Below are 13,834 nucleotides of genomic sequence, written 5' to 3'. Positions count from 1 at the left end.
ATGCGTTACCTAGGGAGGTGGTGGAATCTCCTTCCTTAGATATTTTTAAGGTCAGGCTTGACAAAACCCTGGCTGGGATGCTTTAGTTGGGGATTGGCCCTGCTTTGAGCAAGGGGTTGGACTAGATGACCTCCTGAGGTCCCTTCCAACCCTGATATTGTATGATTCTATGAAGAGTGAGGTCACAACATCTGAAAGCAGGTGGGTCAAATGTATTAGAGGGAAGTTTTTATCTGAGCGTCCTCTGTATGTTTCCATTCATGGGATGCACCAATTGTGCAGTGGGGATCACAGAATCATAGATTCTATGATCATAGGATATCATAGATTATCAGGATTGGAACGGACCTCAGGAGGTCATCTAGTCCAACCCCCTGCTCAAAGCAGGACTAATCCCCAACTAAATCATCCCAGCCAAGGCTTTGTCAAGCCTGACCTTAAAAATATCTAAGGAAGGAGATTCCACCACCTCCCTACGTAACACATTCCAGTGTTTCACCACCCTCAAGGTCAGCTCCCAGACTACTGCACTGGGCAGCACAGCATGGGGAGGAGGTGACCAGTCCTCTGTGGAGAAAGAAGTGGTTCGGGACTATTTAGAAAAGCTGGACGAGCACAAGTCCATGGGGCCGGATGCACTGCATCCGAGAATGCTAAAGGAGTTGGCGGATGTGATTGCAGAGCCATTGGCCATTATCTTTGAAAACTCATGGCGATCCGGGGAAGTCCCGGACGACTGGAAAAAGGCTAATGTAGTGCCCATCTTTAAAAAATGGAAGGAGGAGGATCCGGGGAGCTACAGGCCAGTCAGCCTCACCTCAGTCCCTGGAAAAATCATGGAGCAGGTCCTCAAGGAATCAATTCTGAAGCACTTAGAGGAGAGGAAAGTGATCAGGAACAGTCAGCATGGATTCACCAAGGGCAAGTCATGCCTGACTAATCTATTTGCCTTCTATGACGAGATAACTGGCTCTGTGGGTGAGGGGAAAGCGGTGGACGTGTTATTCCTTGACTTTAGCAAAGCTTTTGACACGGTCTCCCACAGTATTCTTGCCAGCAAGTTAAAGAAGTATGGGCTGGATGAATGGACTATAAGGTGGATAGAACGTTGGCTAGATTGTCGGGCTCAACGGGTAGAGATCAATGGCACCATGTCTAGTTGGCAGCCGGTATCAAGTGGAGTGCCCCAAGGGTCGGTCCTGGGGCCGGTTTTGTTCAATATCTTCATAAATGATCTGGCGAATGGTGTGGATTGCACCCTCAGCAAGTTTGCAGATGACACTAAACTGGGAGGAGAGGTAGATACGCTGGAGGATAGGGATAGGATACAGAGGGCCCTAGACAAATTAGATGATTGGGCCAAAAGAAATCTGATGAGGTTCAACAAGGACAAGTGCAGTGTCCTGCACTCAGAATGGAAGAATCCCATGCACTGCTACAGACTAGGGACCGAATGGCTTGGCAGTAGTTCTGCAGAAAAGGACCTAGGGGTTACAGTGGACGAGAACCTGGATATGAGTCAACAGTGTGCCCTTGTTGCCAAGAAGGCCAATGGCATTTTGGGATGTATACATAGGGGCATTGCCAGCAGATCGAGGGACGTGATCGTTCCCCTCTATTCGACATTGGTGAGGCCTCATCTGGAGTACTGTGTCCAGTTTTGGGCCCCACACTACAAGAAGGATGTGGAAAAATTGGAAAACGTCCAGCAGAGCGCAACAAAAATGATTAGGGGACTGGAACACATGAGTTATGAGGAGAGGCTGAGGGAACTGGGATTGTTTAGTCTGCGGAAGAGAAGAATGAGGGGGGATTTGATAGCTGCTTTCAACTACCTGAAAGGGGGTTCCAAAGAGGATGGATCGAGACTGTTCTCAGTGGTAGCTGATGACAGAACAAGGAGTAATGGTCTCAAGTTGCAGTGGGGGAGGTTTAGGTTGGATATTAGGAAAAACTTTTTCACTAGGAGGGTGGTGAAACACTGGAATGTGTTACCTAGGGAGGTGGTGGAATCTCCTTCCTTAGATATTTTTAAGGTCAGGCTTGACAAAGCCGTGGCTGGGATGATTTAGTTGGGGATTGGTTCTGCTTTGAGCAGGGGGTTGGACTAGATGACCTCCTGAGGTCCCTTCCAACCCTGATATTCTATGATTCTATGATTCCTAGTGAAAAGTTTTTCCTAATATCCAACCTAAACCTCCCCCACTGCAACTTGAGACCATTACTCCTTGTTCTGTCATCAGCTACCACTGAGAACAGTCTAGATCCATCCTCTTTGGAACCCCCTTTCAGGTAGTTGAAAGCACCCCCTTTCAGGTCGTGGAAAGGAGCTCGAGAGGTCATCTAGTCCAGTCCCCTGCACTCAAGGCAGGACTAATTATTATCTGGACCATCCCTGACACGTGTTTGGAGATTTTTAAGAGCAGGTTAGACAATGATGGTCCTTCTACAGCCTCCATAGGGAATTTATTCCAGTGCTTAACCACCCTGACAGTTAGGACGTTTTTCCTAATGTCCAAACTAAACCTCCTTTCTTCAATTTATAACCATTGCTTCTAGTCCTATGCTCAGAGGTTAAGAAGAACAATTTTTCTCCCTCCTCCTTGTAACAACCTTTTATGTACTTGAAAACTGTTATCATGTCCCCTCTCAGTCTTCTCTTTTCCAGACTAAACAAACCCAGTGTTTTCAATCTTCCCTCATAGGTCATTTTTTCTAGACCTTTAATCATTTTTGTTGCTCTTCTCTGGACTTTCTCCAGTTTGTCCACATCTTTCCTGAAATGTGGCCCCCGGAACTGGACACAATACTCCATGTGAGGCCTAATCAGCGCGGAGTAGAGCGGAAGAATTACTTCTCATGTCTTGCTTACAACACTCCTGCTAATACATTCCGGAATGATGTTCACTTCTTTTGAAACAGTGCTGCACTATTGACTCATATTTAGCTTGTGATCTACTATGACCCCTAGATCCTCTTCTGCAGTACTCCTTCTCAGGCAGTCATTTCCCATTTGTATGTGTGCAACTTATTGCTCCTTCCTTCGTGGAGTACTTTGCATTTGTCCTTATTGAATTTCATCCTGTTTACAGGTGAGTCTCATCTTACACTGGGCTTACGTTCCGCAGTCAGCGCGTAAAATGAAAATCGCGTCAAAATTACAGTCAGTCTAGTCAAAATTACATTGAGTGTAATGGCGGGCAGAATCGCCCGTACTACAGGTATAGTATGTAAATTATTTTTCTCTTTTTTTTTGTTTTTGCCAGCCGTGCAAAGCTGAATTCGCGCATGTTAAATGCATGTAAGATGAGACTCGCCTGTACTTTAAACCATTTCTCCAGTTTGTCCAGATCATTTTGAATTTTAATCCTACCCTCCAAAGCACTTGCAACCCCTCCCAGCTTGGTATAGTCTACAAAATTTATAAGTGTACTCTCAATGCCATTATCTAAATCACTGAAGATATTGAACAGGCCCGGACCCAGAACTGATCCCTGTGGGACTCCACTCATTATATCCTTTCAGCATGACTGTGAACCACTGATAATTACTCTCTGGGAATGGTTTTCCAACCAGTTATGCACCCACCTTATAGTAGCTCCATCTATGTTGCATTTTCCTAGTTTGTTTATGAGAAGGTCATGCGAGACAGTATCGAAAGCTTTACTAAAGTCAAGATATACCACGTCTACCGCTTCCCCCTATCCACAAGCCTTGTTACCCTGTCAAAGAATCTATCAGGTTGGTTTGACATGATTTGTTCTTTACAAATACATGCTGACTGTTACTTTATCACCTTATTATCTTCTAGGTGTTTGCAAATGGATTGCTTAATTATGTGCTCCATTATCTTTCAAGGTACTGAAGTTAAGCTGACTGGTCTGTAATTCCCCGGGTTGTCCTTATTTCCCTTTTTATAGATTGGCACTATATTTGCCCTTTTCCAGTCTTCTGGAATCTCTCCTGTCTTCCATGACTTTTCAAAGATAATTGCTAATAGCTCATATATCTCCTCAGTCAGCTCCTTAAGTATTCTAGGATGCATTTCATCAGGCCCTGGTGATTTGAAGACATCTAACTTGTCTACATAATTTTTAACTTGTTCTTTCCCTATTTTAGTCTCTGATCCTACCTCATTTTCACTGGCATTCACTATGTTAGACGTCCAATCACCACCAACCTTCTTGGTGAAAACTGAAACCAAGAAGTCATTAAGCACCTCTGCCATTTCTACATCTTCTGTTATTGTTTTTCCCCCCTCATTGAGTAACGGTCCTATCCTGTCCTTGGTCTTCCTCTTGCTTCTAAGGTATTTGTAGAATGTTTTCTTGTTTCCTTTTATATCCTAGCTCTTGATTTGTGCCTTGGCTTTTCTAATTTTGTCCCGACATACTTGTGTTATTTGTTTTATTCATCCTTTGTAATTTGACCTAATTTCCACTTTTTCTAAGTATCTTTTTTGATTTTTAGACATTGAAGTTCTCCTGGTTAAGCTAGGGTGTTGTCTTGCCACATCTCCTACCTTTCCTATGCAGTGGGGTAGTTTGCTCTTGTGCCTTTAATAATGTCTCTTTGAAAAACTGCCAACTGTCTTCAATTGTTTTTCCCCTTAGACTTGCTTCCCATGGGATCTTACCTACTAACTCCATGAGTTTGCTAAAGTTTGCCTTCTTGAAATCCATTGTCTTTATTTCGCTGTTCTCCCTCCTACCATTCCTTAGAATCATGAACTCTACCACTTCATGATCACTTTCACCCAAGATGCCTTTCACATTCATATTCTTCTTCGAGTAATTGATTGCTCATATGCATTCCACAATAGGTGTGCGTGCTCGCCACATGCACTGGTGCAAGAAGTTTTTCCCCTAATAGTACCCGTAGGGGATCGCCCCAGCAACCCCTGGAGTGGTGTCCCAGCGACCCCTGGAGCGCGCTCTCCTCCCACCCCGAATTCCTTCTTTTTACCAGTGAAGGTGCATTGGAACTGCTCTGCTCCAGCTTTTCTGCAGCTTTTCTCTTGAACTCTTGTTCATTCATAGTTAGTAGTACCTGTAGTTGAAGTAGTTTAGATTAGTGTTAGTTTAGTTTAGTGCGCCCGTGTCAGGGCATGTCCCATGCCCCAGGCTTTAAGTCGTGCGACACTTACAGGTGCCCAATGCCAGTAAGTGACCCGCATGCCAATGAGTGTTTACGCTGTCTGGGGGAAACCCATCTGAGCGATCTCTGCAAGATTTGCAGATCTTTCAAGCCTCAGTCGAAGAAGGAAAGGGACATTCGGCTCTGAGCCATTCTGATGGAGTCGGCGCTGACCCCAACTCTGGTGTGCTGCTCCGAGTCGGTACTGCAGTGTCGGTGCACAGCAACCCTTCAGTGCCTTCCACCGGTCGGCACCGCTCCCCATGCACGGGGCACACCAAGAAGGCTAAGAAGAGGTCTTCGCAGCTGAGACACCAGAGCAAGACCAGAGGAGAATCTAGACCCATGTTGGGCAGTTCTCAGTCCCCGTCGGCCACTAGGCCTCTGACTCAGGTTGAGCAGAGTAGCTTGGCCCACGCAGCGCAGGCCTCCCCGGATGTACGGGTGCCCTCCACGCTGGAGGCACTGCAAGCGGCCCGGGACGTTATGTCTCTGCCGGTACCTGCGGCACCGCTACCGTTGGCTCCCCAGTCCAGAGGCAAGCCACTGCTTGGGTCTCCGCAGTCACAACCTGATCGGTACCGTTTGTGGTCGAGGCAATGTTCCCAACACCGTTCGCAGCTCAGCAACCACCCCGTGTGCAGTTCGCGCCCATCCCCATCGACCCCCACCAGGTTGTCTGGCTGGATTCCGACTGACAGAGGTTCCAGGCACTGCTCCCCATCGAGATCGAGACAGACAGCACTGGAGGTCCTCATCTCCAAGAGGCTACCGTAGCCCGTCGTGATACAGGCATCAACGCAGTTCCCGTTCTTCGTCTCGCTCCAGGACCCCACTGCGGCACCGCTCCCGCAGTCCCGGGCATCGATCGCCGGCACCTTGCCGTCGCAGATCCGACTGCTGGAGCCGATCGTGGAGCAGCTGCTACCGGCGATACCACTGTTCCACGTTGGGATCATGGTCTCATGGTCAGCACCGTTCCTGACACCACCGCTCCTCCCGGTCCAGGGACAACGGCAGGTCGTACGCCAGCCGGGCTTCCCTTCGTAGTCGTCGGTTGATGGAACAGCCTAGTCAGGCGGAACAGCCCGCTCTGCCAGTGCCACAGCAGGTGCAGTGGCACCTGGCTCCTTGGCCGCCACCGTGTACCAGTGGGCCCCGTGGCCCCTGACGCAGCCCTCAGTGGAGGCTCGCTCGGTGGCCAGAGCCTTGGAAAGACCATCGGCCTCTCTTTCCCAGCCTCCCAGAAAGGAGTCGGTGTGGCGTGCATCTTTGGTTCCGTGCCCAGAGGACGACCAAGTGGTGGGATCTCTGGTACCAGTGGGTACACAGAGTACCACACCCGCATTCTCATCCTCCCCGATGAGGTGATTACGGCGCCTCCTCCCTCTGTTCCGGAGAACTCTAAAGCCTACCAGGAACTATTGAAAAGGGTGGCATCAAGCCTCAACCTTCAGGCCAAGGAGGTGGAGGAACCCTCAGACTTCCTCTTCAACGTCCTCTTGGCCTCGGCACCAGGCAGGGTGGCCCTCCCACTCCATGAAGGGGTGGAAAAAATTTCAAACACATGGCAAACCCCGGCTTCCTTGCCACCCATCTCTAAGAGGGCAGAACGGAAGTACTTTGTGCTCGCCCAGGGGCATGAATACCTGTACACCCACCCTTTTCCCAACTCCCTGGTGGTCGAGTTGGTCAACCACAGAGAGAGGCAGGGCCAACCAGCCCCTACTTCGAAAAATAAAGACTCAAGGAGGCTGGACTTATTTGGGAGAAAGGTTTATTCATCCTCAAGTTTCCTGTTAAGGGTGGTTTCAGAGTAACAGCCGTGTTAGTCTGTATTCGCAAAAAGAAAAGGAGGACTTGTGGCACCTTAGAGACTAACCAATTTATTTGAGCATGAGCTTTCGTGAGCTACAGCTCACTTCATCGGATGCATACTGTGGAAATCGCAGAAGACATTATATACACAGACACCATGAAACAATACCTCCTCCCACCCCACTCTCCTGCTGGTAATAGCTTATCTAAAGTGATCATCAAGTTGGGCCATTTCCAGCACAAATCTAGGTTTTCTCACCCTCCGCCCCCCCACAGACAAACTCACTCTCTTGCTGGTAATAGCCCATCCAAAGTGACCACTGTCTTCACAATGTGTATGATAATCAAGGTGGGCCATTTCCTGCAGAAATCCAGGTTTGGGGGTGAGAGAACCTGGATTTCTGCAGGAAATGGCCCACCTTGATTATCATACACATTGTGAAGACAGTGGTCACTTTGGATGGGCTATTACCAGCAAGAGAGTGAGTTTGTCTGTGGGGGGGCGGAGGGTGAGAAAACCTGGATTTGTGCTGGAAATGGCCCAACTTGATGATCACTTTAGATAAGCTATTACCAGCAGGAGAGTGGGGTGGGAGGAGGTATTGTTTCATGGTGTCTGTGTATATAATGTCTTCTGCGATTTCCACAGTATGCATCCGATGAAGTGAGCTGTAGCTCACGAAAGCTCATGCTCAGATAAATTGGTTAGTCTCTAAGGTGCCATAAGTCCTCCTTTTCTTTCTGTTAAGGGTGGCGAACCATCAGGCTCTCCTGGGACAGTATGAGTTCAATTTGTGGGGCTCTCTACCCAAATTCAAGGACTCCCTCCAGGAGCGTGACAAGAAAGAGTTCAAAGCTCTGCTGGAGGAGGGTACAGCGGCTGCCAGGGCAACCCTGCAGGCAGCGTCAGATGCCGCGGATACAGCTGCAAGGTCTATGGCCTCCGTGGTGTCCGTGAGGAGGGCGTCGTGGCTCCTGCTGTCCAGCAAGGCGCAGAACTCCTTGCAGGACTTTCCGTTCAATGACAAGGCCCTGTTTGCACAGCCTGAAAGGTTCCTGCACAATGCTTAAGACACTTGGCCTCTATGTCCCGACTCCGGCCAGGACCAAGTTTAGGCCTCAGCAGGCTCCCACCCAGGCCACCCACTCTAAATATAAGCCGCCTCATAAAAAGTCTCGGGACTATAAAAAGTGCCCGCAGACGCAGTCCCAGTCTGGCCCCCAGCCTGGGCCTTCCAAGGGGAAGCAGGCGGGAAAACGTCAGTTTTGACGGGATGCCTGGGGGCAACTTCCGAGTTCATACCAGCGATCCACCCGCAATAAAGCTTCCCTTCTCCAACCGATTGTGTGCTTTTCTTCTGGAGTGGTCGCGGCTGACTTCAGACTGTTGGGTCCTCAACATCGTCTCCTGGAGCTATACCCTCCAGTGGGGCTCTACCCCACCTAACCACCCTCAGTCCCAGTCCCTCCTGGGGAACCCCTCTCATGAGGCCCTGCTCAAGCAGGAGGTGGGGCAGCTCCTTGGTCTAGGAACGGTGGAAGTGGTGCCAGCAGAGTTCAGTCGCAAGGTGTACTACTCCCGCTATTTCCTTATCCCGAGAGCGAAAGGTGGGCTCAGGCCCATCCTGGACCTGTGAGGCCTGAACCAGTACATGGTAAAGCTCAAGTTTTGCATGGTCTCTCTGGCCTCCATCATCCCCTCCCTGGGTCCTCGGGACTGGTACGCCGCCCTCGATCTGCAGGACGTGTACTTCCACATTCATATATTCGAGGGGCACAGATGTTTCCTCTGTTTCACGGTTGGACAGGAGCACTACCAATTTATGGTCTTCCCGTTTGGCCTGTCCACTGCTCCCAGGGTGTTCACAAAGTGCATGTCTGTGATAGCAGCCTACCTCAGACGTTTGAGGATTCAGATCTTCCCCTATTTCGATGACTGTCTGGTCAAGGGCAGCTCCAGGTCGTGGGTGCTGGATCACGTGGCACTCCTCCTGTCCACATGCGCCACCCTGGGCCTGTTGGTAAACGACACCAAGTCCACGTTAGTTCCGGTGCAGCGCATAGAGTTTATTGGGGCGGTCCTGGATGTGACATCGGCCAGAACCTCCCTTCCACCGGACAGGTTCGAGACCCTAAGAGGGCTCATCGACACAGTCACAAGGTTCCCTGTGACCACAGCCAGAGCATGCCTCTAGCTCCTGGGTCACATGTCAGCATGCACATATGTGATTTGCCATGCCAGGCTCAGGATGAGGCCCCTCCAGCTCTGATTGGCCTCAGTGTTCTCCTAGTCCAAGGACAGGATGGACATGGTCCTCACTGTCCCCGAACCGGTGATTGCCTTCCTGCAATGGTGGTCCTTCCCGGGGAACATGCTCCACGGGGTCCCGTTCAGGGGCAGGCCCCCATCGGTGGAGCTGGTGTCCGACACGTTGGAGCTGGGGTGGGGAGCCCACGTGGGGAATGTTCAGATCCAAGGTCTGTGGTCCGTGCCGGACTTTGCCCTGCATATCAACATCAAGGCACTCAGGGCGGTCCGTCTGGCATGCGTAGCCTGCCGCTCGCACCTGGAGGGCAGAGTGGTCAGGGTTCTCACAGACAACACAGCTTCGATGTTTTACATCAAAAAACAAGGCGGGGCCCGCTCCTCAGCCTTCTGCCAGGAAGCCCTGAGGCTGTGGGACTTCTGCATAGCCCACGATATTTGTCTGGAGGCCCACCATTTACCAGGCACCCGGAATTCCCGGGCAGATCACCTGAGCCGAGACTTCTCCTCTCAGCACGAGTGGTCACTACACCCAGAGGTGGTGCACAGGATTCTCCAAACATGGGGCACTCCTCAGGTGGACCTGTTCGCAACACGGCAGAACCACCAGTGTCCCTGCTTCGGTTCCGGGGTGGGGGTTGGGTGTGGGCACCATCTCCGATGCTGTCCTCCTATCCTGGTCGGGCCGGCTTCTCTGTGCCTTCCCCCCGATCCCACTGATCGGCAAGGTCTTGGAGAAGACATAAATGGAGAGGGCCTGGGTCCTCCTGATCGCCCCAGCGTAGCCCAGACAACATTGTTACAGGACTCTCACAAACCTGGCAGTCGCCCCGCCGTGGCTGTTGCCACCCCGCCCGGACATGCTCTCCCAGGATCAGGGCCGCCTCCTCCATCCCAACCTAGTGGCACTCCCCCTCACGGCGTGGCTGCTCAGTGGTTACGCCGGGAGGAAAGGACGTGCTCGGAAGGGGTTCATCCTCCTGGAAAGCAGACAGCCCTCCACGCTTCGGGCCTACTTGGCAAAGTGGTCTCGATTTTCATGGTGGGCGGCTGATTGGGCCGTGTCGCCCGTGGCTTCCCCAATTCAGCTCATTTTAGACTACCTTCTTCACCTTAGAGCCCAGGGCCAAGCGCCCTCGTCCGTCAAGGTGCGCTTGGCGGCCATATCTGCCTTCCACCTGCCAGTGCAGGGGCACATGGTTTTCTCCTATGCCATGACTGGCCGATTCTTTAAGGGATTGGATCATCTGTTCCCGTATGTTAGTCCCGCAGTGGGACCTGAACTTGGTGCTGGCCCAGCCGACGGGTCCCCCGTTTGAGCCGCTAGCTACATGCTCCTGGTCGCACCTCTCGTGGAAGGTAGCCTTCCTGATGGTGATCACATCAGCCAGATGGGTCTCGGAGCTCAGGGCCCGGACCCCCGAACCCGCGTACACAGGGTTCCATAAGGATAAGGTCCAGCTTCGACCACATCCTTCGTTCCTCCCCAAGGTGGTCTCCACCTACCACATGAGTCAGGATATCTTCCTGCCGGTGCTCTGTCCCAAGCCCCATGAGTCCAGTGAGGAGTGCCGCCTCCACATGCTGGATGTGAGACAGGCTCTGGCCTTTTACCTGGAGCGGACTAAGCCATTCAGGAAGTCCTCACAGCTGTTCATCGCCTCGGCCAAACGCATGAGAGGTCTGCCTATCTCTACTCAGCGGCTCTCCAACTGGATCGCCTTGTGTATTCGTAACTGTTACGATCTAGCAGGAGTCCCCCCACCGCTGATTGTGAGGGCACACTCGACTAGGGCGCAAGCCTCTTCAGCTGCCTTTCTAGCCTATGTTCCCATTCAGGACATTTGTAGCGCTGCCATCTGGTCTTCGGTTCACATGTTCACCTCGCATTATGCGATCGTCTCCCAAACCTGCCGAGTTCGGCAGGGCCGTGCTCCGTCCTGAGAGTCTGTGAACTCCTACCCATCTCCAACAGATATAGTGTGGAATCACCTATTGTGGAATGCACATGAGCAATCACTCGAAGAGGAAAAGACAGTTACCTTTTCTGTAACTGGTGTTCTTCGAGATGTGTTGCTCATGTCCATTCCACATCCCACCCTCCTTCCCCTCTGTCGGAGTTGTCTGGCAAGAAAGAACTGAGGGTGATGGGAGCACAGCCCCCCTTATGCTGCTCCAGGGGTCACGGGGGGGGCATTCCCCCCTATGGGTACTGTTAGGGGAAAAACTTCCAGCACCGGTGCACGTGGCAAGCACGCACACCTATTGTGGAATAGACATGAGCAACAAATCTCGAAGAACGCCAGTTACAGAAAAGGTAACTGTCTTTTACAGCAAGCTTTTCAGATAGCTCTTTTAAAACTATTGGATGCAAGTTATTTGGACCTGCTGATTTAAGTGTCTAACTTTAGCAGCTTTTGTTTAACATCCTCCAGGTATACTAGTAGAATGGAAAGAGTATTATCACCATATGATAAGACTATATCATCTGATTTTTTCCCCAAATACAGAACAGAAATATTTGTTGAACACTTCTGTCTTTTTTGCATTATTATTGATAATTCTGCAATTTCCATCTAGTAATGGACCAATAGCATTGTCAGGATTCTTTTTGGTCTTAATACATTTTAAAAACTTCTTCTTACTATCCTTAACTCAGCTGACCATAGAGTTCTCCTTGTATCCTTGGGCTTCACTAATCAGTTTTCTACAATCCTTAATTTCTGCTGTATATTCATTAATATCAACTTCCCTGTTTTTCCATTTGTTGTTGTTGTTGTTTTGTTTTATATTTTTACAGCTGCCATCACTTATCTTTTAAACCAGGTGGGGATTTTTAACAATATGGCCTCCTTCCTCAATTATGGGATTGTGGTTTTTTGTGTGTCTAGTAAGGTGTTCTTGAATTATTCCCAATTATTGGTCACATTTTTATGATTGACCTCTTCCTCCTAGCTGATATGGCTAATAATTGTTTTCAGCTTTGTGAAACTGGCCCTTTTAAAGCACCGTGTGTGTGTGTATGTGTGTGTATATCTATGTATATATATAAAAAATTGGTCTGAATTTTATTCTGTTTGCACATTACAAATGTGATCAATCATGGTCACTTGTACCGGCTATACCATCAACTTTTAGGTCTGTGATCAGTTCCTCTTTATCTGTTAGAAAACGGTCTAATATAGAATTTCCCCATGTTGGATGCAACACTTTTTGAGTTAGGAAATTGTAATCTATAATTGTTAGAAATCTCAAGGATGTTTTAGTACTCGCAGCATAAGACCTCCAGCATGTGTCACTCAAATTGAAGTTTCCCCCACAGCTTTTTTTCCTACACATTATAGAAAGGTGCGTAAAGAGGTGGTCATCCTGTTCCCTAGTGTGTTTTGTGATCTGTAGCAGACACCAACTAGTCCCCTATCTTGAGCTTTATCTGTTAGGACCTTGATCCATAAGCATTCAGGATCATTTTTGTATGAGTTATCCAAGACTCAGAAACAGGTAATGCTATTTTTGACACAGAGTGCCACTCCCCCACCCCTTTGCTCACTTGATCCTTCCTAAATAGGTTAGAAACATTGATTTTAACATTGCAATCAGGCAAATCATTCCACCAGGTTTCAGTAATGCCAGCTAGATTGAATTTATGCTCATAAATGGGTAATTCCATTTTCTCCTTTTTATTACCCATGCTCCTAGCATTGGTGTATTGTCAATTCAAGAATTTCTCTTCTCTTTATATCCTTTGGTTCCTTGATTAATTTTGTTCTCAACATCTCATTTTCGTGCTGAGTGCTCGTATCGTCCCTCTTTTAACCCTCTCTGTTTGCTGTTAGTTCAACCCTTTTCTGACTATTCTAACCAGCCTGTCCCCAAGGAGATTCATCCCACTTCTGCTGAAGTGGAAGCCATTCAAACTATACAGCCTTCTTTCTCTCTAGGGAGCTGACCCCTGCCAAGCACAGACAAGGCTTTCTCCTGCTAAGGACAAGTGGTATTGAGGTGCCTCACAGCCCTGGGAAGCATCACAGCCCCACAAGTGATTCCATGGTTCCCAAACCAAATGTGGATTGTGACACAGATCCAGTGTGGATCCAGCTTTTAGACAGGAATGTGTGCACCAGACCACAAGGGTACACTTTCCTTTGCCCTCAAGGCCAAAGGGAAAAAGCACAGGTCTGTTCCAGCACCAGAAATCTCTCCTCCTATAATGCGGAGAGAATGCAGACATGAACCTGTCAGAACAGGTATTGCTGTGCTAACATCCCCAGAAACTGGGTTCTGGTTCCCTCTTACAGGTTCTCAGAAACTTGACAGATCATCCCTTAGCTCCCTGTTATGGGTTAGGCCCATCACCACGTCAGTTCCTTACTTGAATCTGGCACTGGACCAATGATGGGTGCTCTAGGTGTACCTCAGATAGATAATTTCTATGACTCTGACTATAGAGAATTCTCTTTGGCACAAGCATGCTGGTGTGTTAGAGGTTAGGGACCCTCAGTGTCCCAGCAGCAGCCATATAAAAGGTTCCAGATCCAGAGGCTCTGAGGGTTGTTTGTTACTTATATAATAATCCCTACTTATTTGTTGTTGTTCACGTGCAAAGTGCTGTAC

At 49.3% G+C, this 13,834-nt stretch overlaps 1 protein-coding gene across 6 annotated transcripts in view; it reads left to right on the top strand.

The window, feature by feature from the left end:
• GOLGB1 (golgin B1) overlaps positions 1 to 13,834 on the top strand; it is a 105,891-nt gene that overhangs the window by 75,434 nt on the left and 16,623 nt on the right. The gene's annotated exons all lie outside the window — the stretch shown is intronic.

The sequence above is a fragment of the Chelonia mydas genome, chromosome 1 (assembly GCF_015237465.2).
Source record: "Chelonia mydas isolate rCheMyd1 chromosome 1, rCheMyd1.pri.v2, whole genome shotgun sequence".
Classification (NCBI taxonomy): Eukaryota; Metazoa; Chordata; order Testudines; family Cheloniidae; genus Chelonia; species Chelonia mydas.
Note: the sequence above shows the minus strand (reverse complement) of the source record. Positions and strands in the feature narration are given on the sequence as shown.